This window comes from Chrysochloris asiatica, unplaced genomic scaffold (assembly GCF_000296735.1).
Source record: "Chrysochloris asiatica unplaced genomic scaffold, ChrAsi1.0 scaffold00422, whole genome shotgun sequence".
NCBI classification, from domain to species: Eukaryota; Metazoa; Chordata; class Mammalia; order Afrosoricida; family Chrysochloridae; genus Chrysochloris; species Chrysochloris asiatica.
The window spans coordinates 1,309,800-1,319,858 of NW_006408940.1; the positions used below are offsets into that span (position 1 = coordinate 1,309,800).

At 37.4% G+C, this 10,059-nt stretch overlaps 1 protein-coding gene across 1 annotated transcript in view; it reads right to left on the minus strand.

Annotated features, from left to right (window-relative positions):
- Positions 1–10,059, minus strand: part of BRD7 (bromodomain containing 7) — a 199,835-nt gene that overhangs the window by 74,922 nt on the left and 114,854 nt on the right. The window lies entirely within an intron of this gene.

The window sequence follows — 10,059 nt, forward strand, 5'->3', positions numbered from 1 at the left end:
CTGTATTTTTGATTTGGACATTGTAAAAGAGAAGTTTAAGACCACAAGTTGGGAAAAAGGTCACATCCTTCAAACACAAATAGATGGAGCTCTAAAGATTTGTATCTCTTTTCTTGAATTTAAATGGCCTTACACCTGTGAGATCAGATGATGTATTAGGCAAATCTGCTGCACAGGAACTTTTTAAAGTGTTGAAGAGCAAAGATGTCAGCTTGAGGACTAAGGTGTGCCTGATCCAAGCCATGATATTTTCAATAACCTCATATGGATATGAAAACTGGACAATGAATAAGGAAGATCGTAGAAGACTTGATGCCTTTGAATTATGGTGTTGGAGGAGAATACTAAAAGTGCCATGGGCTGCCAAAAGAACCAACAGATCTGTTTTGTAAGTGTAGCCAGAGTGCTCCCTAGAGGCCAAGATGACCAAACCTCGTCTCTCATACTTTGGGCATACTGTTAGGAGGGAACAGTCGCTAGAGCAGGATATCATGCTTGGTAAGATGGAGGATCAGAGAAAAAGAGGAAGACACCCAAAGAGATGGATTGGCCAGGTGGCAGCATCGATGGACTCAAGTGTGGCAACAGTATTGAGATTGGCCCGGGATCGGACATTGTTTCATTCTGCTATGCATAAGGTTGCTATGAGTCGGTGCCGACTCAATGGCACCTAACAACAGCAAACCTGTTGCAGCTTTAACAACAGAAATTTACTTGGGCAATATCTGCCCATTCTGGTGTAAGTTAAGTGGCTAGCTGCTATTGAAGCTAATATTCTTATTCAGTTCTATAATGTTACAGTACCTTTTGTTGTTGATGATGTGAATGAATTGTGCATGTACATAGACTACTGAACTAATGAGTCTTCTTCCAATCCTGATACCATGTTTTTCTTCATATAACCCAGCTTCTCGGATGAATTGAAGTGTGCATGTACATCGACTACTGAATTCACTTGTGTGCCATTTTTGTAAATACAGTAGTTTTGCATGAACTCTCACAAATATCTGTATTAATTTCACATATTAAGTAGATGATGTGCCAACCAGAAGCACAAGCGTTCCTACATAAAATTCTGTACGTCATCAACTACAAAAGGTTCTCTAATACTATTTGCTCAGCATTCAGGTTGAATAAGTATGGTGAAAGATTACATCTTAGGATACTAAAAGCTCAAAAACCAGTAAATGTATCCCAGTTTAAAGTCTGGTCATTAAAGTTCTTAGTAACTCCATCAACTACAAATAAAATTGAATATATCTCTTCAAGTGACATCTATAGAAGCAAAATATTTAAATATTTTTAATATAAATGTGCTCCACTAGCCTTGTAAATTACTTGAATTGTAGCAAGTCTAATTCATTTCACTCATCCAATTATTTACTGGAATTCAACTCAGTATGAGATAGGTTCCTAGGCCAGGCGTCTTAAGTATGTGAAAATTCCTTTTATTTAAGCAGTGTGAAATACTAACAATAATAAGGAAAGAATTTTACTTAATTACTGAGAAATTATAAGGAAAACACTATTTTCTATAAAATGCAGCATTCACCAGAGTAAATTTTCAAGAGTAAAGAATATAGATACCTATGTTTCCAAATAGATCTAACAGCCCAGCTCCATCTGAGTCCAAGAAGAAGAAAAGAAAGGGGTGAGGAGTTAGAAGAGGGGCAAAGGAAACAGATAGTATTGAAGCCTTCATTTCAGCATTCACCAAAGTTGATTCTAGAAGTAAAAAATTTCTGCATTAAAAAGTTTATATAAAATGCAGGAATTGTAATTTTCATTAAAGTCAACATGAAATGTTCTACATAGGACAAAAGATATGCCTAAGCAACATAATCGTTGCGTAGTGGTTAGGAATCGGGCTGCTAACCTCACGGTCAGCAGTTCGAAACTACCAGCTGTTCTGCAGGAGAAAGATGAGGCTTTCTCCTCCTGTAAAGATTTATAGCCTCAGAAACCCTGTACAAGGTCACTTTGAGTCAGAACCAACTCCACAGCACATAACAACAACAAGAAGCAACATATCATATTAGCACAAGGCCATTGAATGTCATGGATATTAGTAACAAATGAAAAAGTGTAAGCCTATGGCAGCGTGAAAAAAGATTCCAGAGTATGTATGTAAATGACTATTAATACACAAAAACTGTAATGACTGTATACAGAGTTTTATGTAGGAACGCTTGTGCTTCTGGTTGGCACATCATCTACTTAATATGTGAAATTAATACAGATACTTGTAAGAGTTCATGCAAAACTACTGTATTTACAAAAATGGCACACAAGTGAATCCAGTAGTCGATGTACATGCATACTTCAATTCATCCGAGAAGCTGGGTTATATAAAGAAAAACATGGTATCAGGATTGGAAGAAGACTCATTAACAACCTGCAAAATGCAGATGATACAACCTTGCTTGCTCAAAGTGAGGAGGACTTGAAACATTTACTGATGAAGATCAAAGAGCACAGCCTTTGGTATGGATTACAACTCAATGTAAAGAAAACAAAAATCCTCACCACTGTACCAATAAACAACGTTCTTTCCAACGGAGAAAAGATTGAAGTTGTCAGGGACTTCATTCTTCTTGGAACAACTATCAACATTCACGGAAGCAGCAGTCAAGAAATAAAACGACATATTACATTAGGCAAATCTGCTGCACAACACCTTTTTAAAGTGTTGAAGTACAAAGATGTCAGCTTGAGGACTAAGGTGCACCTGACCCAAGCCATGGTATTTTCAATAACCTCATATGCATGTGAAACATGGACAATGAATAACGAAGACTGTAGAAGAATTGATGCCTTTGAGTTACGGTGTTGAAGGAGAATAATGAAAGTACCATGGGCTGCCAAAAGAACCAATAGATCAGTTTTGGAAGAAATGCAGCCAGAGTGCTCCTTAGAGGCCAAGATGGCCAAACTTCGTCTCTCATACTTGGGACATATTGTCAGGAGGGACCAGTCGCTGGAGAAGGATATCATGTTTGGTAAGGTGGCGGGTCAGAGAAAAAGAGGAAGACCCCCAATGAGATGGATTGGCAAAGTGGCATCAATGGACTCAAGTGTGGCAACAGTAATGAGGATGGTGCAGGATCGGGCAGTGTTTCGTTCTGCTGTGCATAAGGTCACTATGGGTCGGTACCAACTTGATGGCACCTAACAACAACAACACAAGATGATATTATTTTGTCATCTTTAAATTGCTATGACCCCAAATCATTGTAGTTGACCATTGCTGCTCAGTGCCGTTAAGTAAATTCTGACTCATAGTGACCCTGTATAGGTTTTCCAAGGAGGGTTAGAACTAGGCTGGTGGGTTAGAACCATTGACCTTGTGGTCTAGTGCTTATCCTATAGCATCACACTAGGAATCCAGATAAGCATATTAACTACATTTAAAAGGTACTTAACACTCTGAGCAAAACTTATCGTCTGCTTCCTCCTACCAAAGCAGAAAAATACCAAAATCAGTAACGTGCTAATGTATAATTTTAAGGATGTCCTATATATCAATAATAAAGGCAGCAAGTAGATTATTCCACAATATGCATGCTGTTGTTGTTGTTGTTAAGTACCACGGAGTCGGTTCCGATTCATAGTGACCCTGCAAAGGGTTTCTGTAGCTGCAAATCTTTACGGGAACAGAAAGCCTCATCTTTCTCCCCTGGAACAGCTAGTAGTTTCATAACCACTACGCTACCAGAGCTCCTACAACATACACAGTCGTTTAAATAATTTTTAATTATTGAATATCCCAAAGTAAACTTTCTGCAATATCTATCATCTTTTATATTTTGTCATGAATTTTATGGTAGCTGTTGACACATCTGGGAAGGCTAATCTGAAAGATTGGAGACAGCATGTTATTCTTGACCAAGTTTTTGTTGGTAACATGCAATGCTAATTAATATTTAACCTACCTCAAAACCGGATGATCTGTGAAATGCCTTCTGTAAAGTCACAAAGCTTCAATCCCAGAATTTTCTCTTGGGAAGACTTGTCACTAAGTATTTGTAGGTATTATTGTTTCATATCCAATACTGGTATACTTGGTGTTGATTGTTAAGTGCCGTTGAGATCGACTAGTAATTAACCCTATTTAAGGGTTTCAAGAGCAGTTGGTGGGTTTGAACCGCCAACTTTGTGGCTAGCAGTCCAGTGCTTATCCTAGCCACCCTGGATTCTGCTGCTTGGGTGGAGAGATTTTAACTTTTCTCATTTTTTAATCTTTCTCAAAGTTCAGTTTGTTGAAATCGTACTTCCAGGCTGTTTCACTATCACTTTAATGAACATTTTGACCAAATAAGCTTAATTGCCCACTTCTGAGATTTCAGAGTGGTGGTTTGAGAAATGGGTTAATTTTAATAAAATCCTGTTTATTACAGCATCAACTGAAGTTAGAGTTAAATACTTGTGAAAACTGGCTAAAGTCCGATGGAATACACTGTTTGTTTCATGCCCGAGTAGCTCTTTATGTGATAGTACACTTTTGAGAAACATTTTGTTTTTGAAAGTTATATCAGATTAAAACAATTGTAGTTCTGGGCAAGTTGGGGTAATAAGTGTTGTTGGAATTGGAAGGGGCATGTTTGTAATCTGTTTACAAGTAGTCCAGTACTCTTGTGCAGCTGACCAAAAAAATATGTCTTAACTATTCATCAAGGCATGGTGGGTACTGCCTTTTCTACTTGTTGTTACTTATTTAGCAGTTGGAATTAGTTGTTCTTTTTATTTGATGTAACAAAACTATACCTCTGACTCTTTGTTCATACTTTTTACAGAACCAAATGTATATTGTTCCTCAGTCCAAATCAGTGAAGTTTAATTACAGCTGAAACGTATTTTCATATTCCCCAAGAGTCAAAAAGTATGTCTTCCATTTTTCATTTTACTTCTTTAATTTCATTTTACCTCATCCTCTCCCATGCCTGTTTTCCCTTAAAGCCCAATGATGGCCTACTGAACAGTATTTTGGGCAAATTAATAATCAATCCTTAGATATTCTTCCTGATAAACTACAATCCAGGACACATTTTTAACTTCCCAAAACACTGTCCTGATCTGGAATATACACTGTCATAGCATACACTCCCAGTCTTGCCCAAACTCCCCTGCACACCTTGTAAAATTGGTATCAAAGAAATCTCACTCCAGACTTGCTAACCTAAGGATAAAACGGTCAAGTGTAGTATTATTATACTAGGTTTAGTCTCTTAAGTAGATAAGCCTCTTGATTTTATTCTGCTGGTGGTCATGATAGCCACTTACTAATATTTGTATTGTTATTTATCAAATTACAGTTGGAACACACACACACACAAAAAAAAGAACAACAACAAAAAAAACACATCTAATTTCGCTAATATTTATGCCCTCAATTGTGCTACTGGATCTCCTATCATTTGTGATGTAAAATAGCCAAGAGTAATGCCTTTTTGTTGAACATGTCTATTGAGAACATGGGTAGAAATGCTGAAATTTGTCCAAACAGCCCTTCTACAATTATTATTGTGAAATATACAAGTAAATTGATCAACCAAAATAAATAAAAGATATAGGAGCCAAAACACAAATGAATATATGCATACCACCCACTGTTCACTGCAATACTATTCACAATAGTAAAGAGACTGAGATAGTCTAAGTGCCCATTAATGGATAAGCAAACTTTGATCCACATGAACAATGGAATACTAAGATACTATGCAGCATAACGATGAAGCTGATGAAGCTGCAAAACCCCTCATAACATGGATGAACTTTGAGAACGTCGTTGTTGGTAAGTGCCGTTTTGTCAGTTCCAACACATAGTGACCCTGTATAAGGTTTCCAAGGAGCGACTGGTGAGCTTGAACCACTGACCTTACAGTTCAAATCAATGTTGCAGTCCAGTGCATTAACCCACCGTTCCAAACCAGGACATTAAGCTTAGTGAAATTAGTAAGTCACAAAACAGCAAATACTGCATAAGACCATTATTGTAAAAGCTTAAGAAAAGATTTGTGCAACGTAATCCACCATGTAAATAAGAAAAAAGAAAAGAACCATATGATCATATCGATTGATGCAAAAAACGCATTTGACAAAACCCAACATGTATCCCTAATCAAAACCCTCAACAAAGTAGCAATTGAAGACAAATTCCTCAACATAATTAAGAACATACATACAAAAACAATAGCCTACATTATTCTCAATGGAGAGAAAATGAAAGCCTTCCTTCTGTGAACAGAAACCAGACAAGGATACCCTTTGTCACAATTCCTATTCAATATTGTGCTGGAAGTCTTAGAAAAAGCTAAACACCAAGACAAGGAAATTAAAGACATCCAAATTGGCAAAGAGAAAGTAAAACTCTATCTGCAGCCGCTTTGATCCCATACAAAGAAACCCCCAAAGACTCAGTAAAAAAGCTACTAGACCTCACTGGAAGATTCAGCACAGAGGCAGATTATAAAATCAACACACAAAAATCAGTTGGATTCCTCTATACTAATAACAACAGCACTGCAAAGGACATTAGGAAAGCAATACCATTTACAACAGCTGCCCAAAGGATGAAATATCTAGGAATAAATGTAACCAGAGAAACAAAGGACCTATACATAGAAAACTACAAAACACTACTAAAAGAAACCAAAAGAGACCTACAAAAATCAATGAATATAAAATGGATACAATATAAGATGGATACATTTCTAGAAAAACATGACCTACCTAAACTTACTCAGAATGAAGTAGAACACTTGAACAAACCCATAACAAAAGAAATTCATCAGGTCATCAAAAAACTCCCAACTAACTAAAGTCCAGGCCTAGATGGCTTCACAGGTGAGTTCTACCAAACAATCAGGGAAGAACTGTCACCAATTATACTCAAATTATTCCAGAATATAGAAGAGGATGGAAAACTCCCTAATACTGTTTATGAAGCAAGCATAACCCTCATACCAAAACCAGGGAAGGACATGACTAAAAAGAAAACTATAGACCAATATCCCTCATGAACATAGACGCAAAAATTCTTAACAAAATGCTAGCCATCAGACTCCAACAACACATCAAAAAAATAATACATCATGACCAAGTTGGTTTCATAAAAGGGATGCAAGGATGGTTCAATGGTAGAAAAACAATCAACATAATCCACAATATAGATAAGAAAAAGAAAAAGAACCACATTATAATACTGGTTGATGCAGAAAAGGCATTTGACATAATCCAACATCCATTCCTGATAAACACACTCAACAAAATAGGAATTGAAGGGAAATTCCTCAACATAATAAAGAGCATACATCACTCTCAATGGAGAGAAACTGAAAGCCTTCCCTCTGTGAACGGGAACCAGACAAGGACGTCCTTTGTCACCACTCCTATTCGATATTGTGCTGGAAGTTTTAGCCAGAGATATACAGTAAGACAGAGAAATTAAAGGCATCCAAATTGGCAAAGAGGAAGTAAAACTCTCTTTATTTGCAGATGATATGATGCAATACATAGAAAACCCCAAAGACTTAGTAAAAAAAACTACTAGACCTTATTGGACGATTCAGCAAAGTGGTAAGATATAAGATCAACATATAAAAATCAGTTGGATTTCTCTATATAGCAACAACGATAGTGCTGAAAAGGTCATTAGGCAAGTGATACCATTTACAATAGGAGCCCAAAGGATGAAATATCTACAAATAAACTCAACCAGAGAAACAAAGGGCTTATACAAAGAAAATTACAAAACACTACTACAAGAAACCAAACGAGACCTACAGAGTAGAAGAACATTCCATGTTCCTGGATAGGAAGACTCAACATTGTGAAAATGTCAGTACTGCCCTTTAAAGCAATTTACACATACAATGCAATCCCAATCCAGATTCCAATTACATTCTTCAAAGAGATGGAAAAGGCAATTATTAGCTTCATATGGAAAGGAAAGAGACCCAGGATAAGTAAAGCACTGCTTAAAAAGAAAAATAAGGTTGGAGGTCTCGCACTCCCCGATTTCAAAATGTAATACATAGCCATAGTGGTCCAAACAGCCTGGTACCGGTACAATGAAAGATACATTGATCAATGGAACAGAATCAAGAATCCAGAAATTAACCCATCCACATACAGTCAAATGCTTTTCGACAAAGTGCCTAGGCATACTGCATGGGGAGGAGATAGTCTCCTTAACAATGGTGCTGGCAGAACTGGAAAGCAATACGCAAAAGAATGAAACAAGACCTTTACCTCACGCCCTATACAAAAATGAACTCAGCATGGCTTAAAGATCTAAATCCCAAAATTATGAAGGTCATCAATGAAAAAATAGGGACAAATGTGAGGGCGCTAAGTCAGTGCATATACAGACTGCCCAACATTTTAAAAAGTACACAAACAAATGTAGACAAAATAGATGAGTGGGACATACTAAAAATTAAAAACTTACGTTCATCAAAAGACTTCACCAAAAAAGTAAAAAGGGAACCCACAGAATGGGAAAAAACCTTTGGCAACAACACATCAGATAAGGGACTCATTTCTAAAATATATAGGGAACTACATACAACACCTCTACAAGAAAAAGACAAATAACCCAACTTAAAAAATAGGCGCATAGGACATGAACAGACACTTCACCAAGGAGGAGACCCAGGCAGCCAACAAACACAAGACGAAATGTTCACAATCTACTAGCCATCAGAGAACTGCAAATCAAAACAACAATGAAATATCATCTCACACCAGCAATTACAGCAAAGATAAAAAAATCAGAGGACAACAAATGCTGGCGATGATGCGGAAAGATTGCGATCTTCCTACATTTTTGTTGGGACTACAAAATGGTTCAACCACTCTGGAAAGCAATATGGTGCTACTTCAGAAGGCTGGAAATAGAAATACCTTGTTATGTGCCGTGGAATTGGTTCCGACTCATAGCAACCCTGTACAGGGTTTCCAAAACTGTATATCTTATCTTTACAGGAGCAGAAAGCTTCATCTTTCTCCTGCGGAACACTGGTAGTTTCAAACTGCTTTCCTTGAGGTTGGCAGCCCGGCTCGTAACCACTACGCTACCAGATAGAAGAGGAAAAATAGAATAATCTGATACAATCTGATGAAGTTGACCTTCACCTATGGAAGAAGTAGCTCAAAAGGGAATAAATCTTCACAGTGAGGATCACTCCCACGCCCTCCACACAAGGAGAGGACAGGGATGGGGAACTTGGACACTAGGCTAGAAAGAATGAGGGAGTTACAGAGGAAAGAAGTGACTGGCTTACAAGCTTTCAAGAGGGAACCAAGATTCAGAGGGTGTGCAGCAAGGTAGAATCTCTACTGAGTAGTATCCAATCTGCGTAGGTGGGTCCGGGGAAAAGAGATGCGGATAGGTCTCTCGTGAGACAATGGTGAATAATTGTTATCAGGACTGAATGTAAGGGCTGGAAATGTAAAGGTAGACGTTTTGTAGCAAAGGGAGGGGAGGGATTAATTTTGCAGTCTAGGGGGAGAGGTCTCTGGGACCATCAAGGGAGAAGAGTAGAGACCCCTACCCAGAGAAGCAGTGATGCCAGAGATGGAGGCAGACATGATGAGGCAGAGATCTAGATGGCGTGACTAGGGACTTTGGACCGGAGATGGTACACCCTGTGTTTGGTGAATGAATCATGGAGGGGACTGTTACCATGGCAAGGAAATGATATATGATGGGATCAATGTGAAGCTAATGTTCTCCCATGTAAACTATCACACTACTCAAAATACAGCATCCTATATGCTTCAATAATAATAATAAAAAAAATTACAATGTGTGGAGAATTCTGCAAGCATCCAAGTTGCTATTTCTTTTTTTTTTTTTTCAAAGCATTTATACTGGGGGAATTTTAGAGTATATCATTTAAAAATTATCTCAAATGTAAGATGAATAATTTTATTTTACCCCAGCAAAAATAATGACTGTGTATTTTGATGTCTTGGTAAGCGTATATAGTTCACATACACCACAGCACAGAAAATAAATAAATAAATAAATTTAATCTTAAAAAAAAAAAAAAAAAT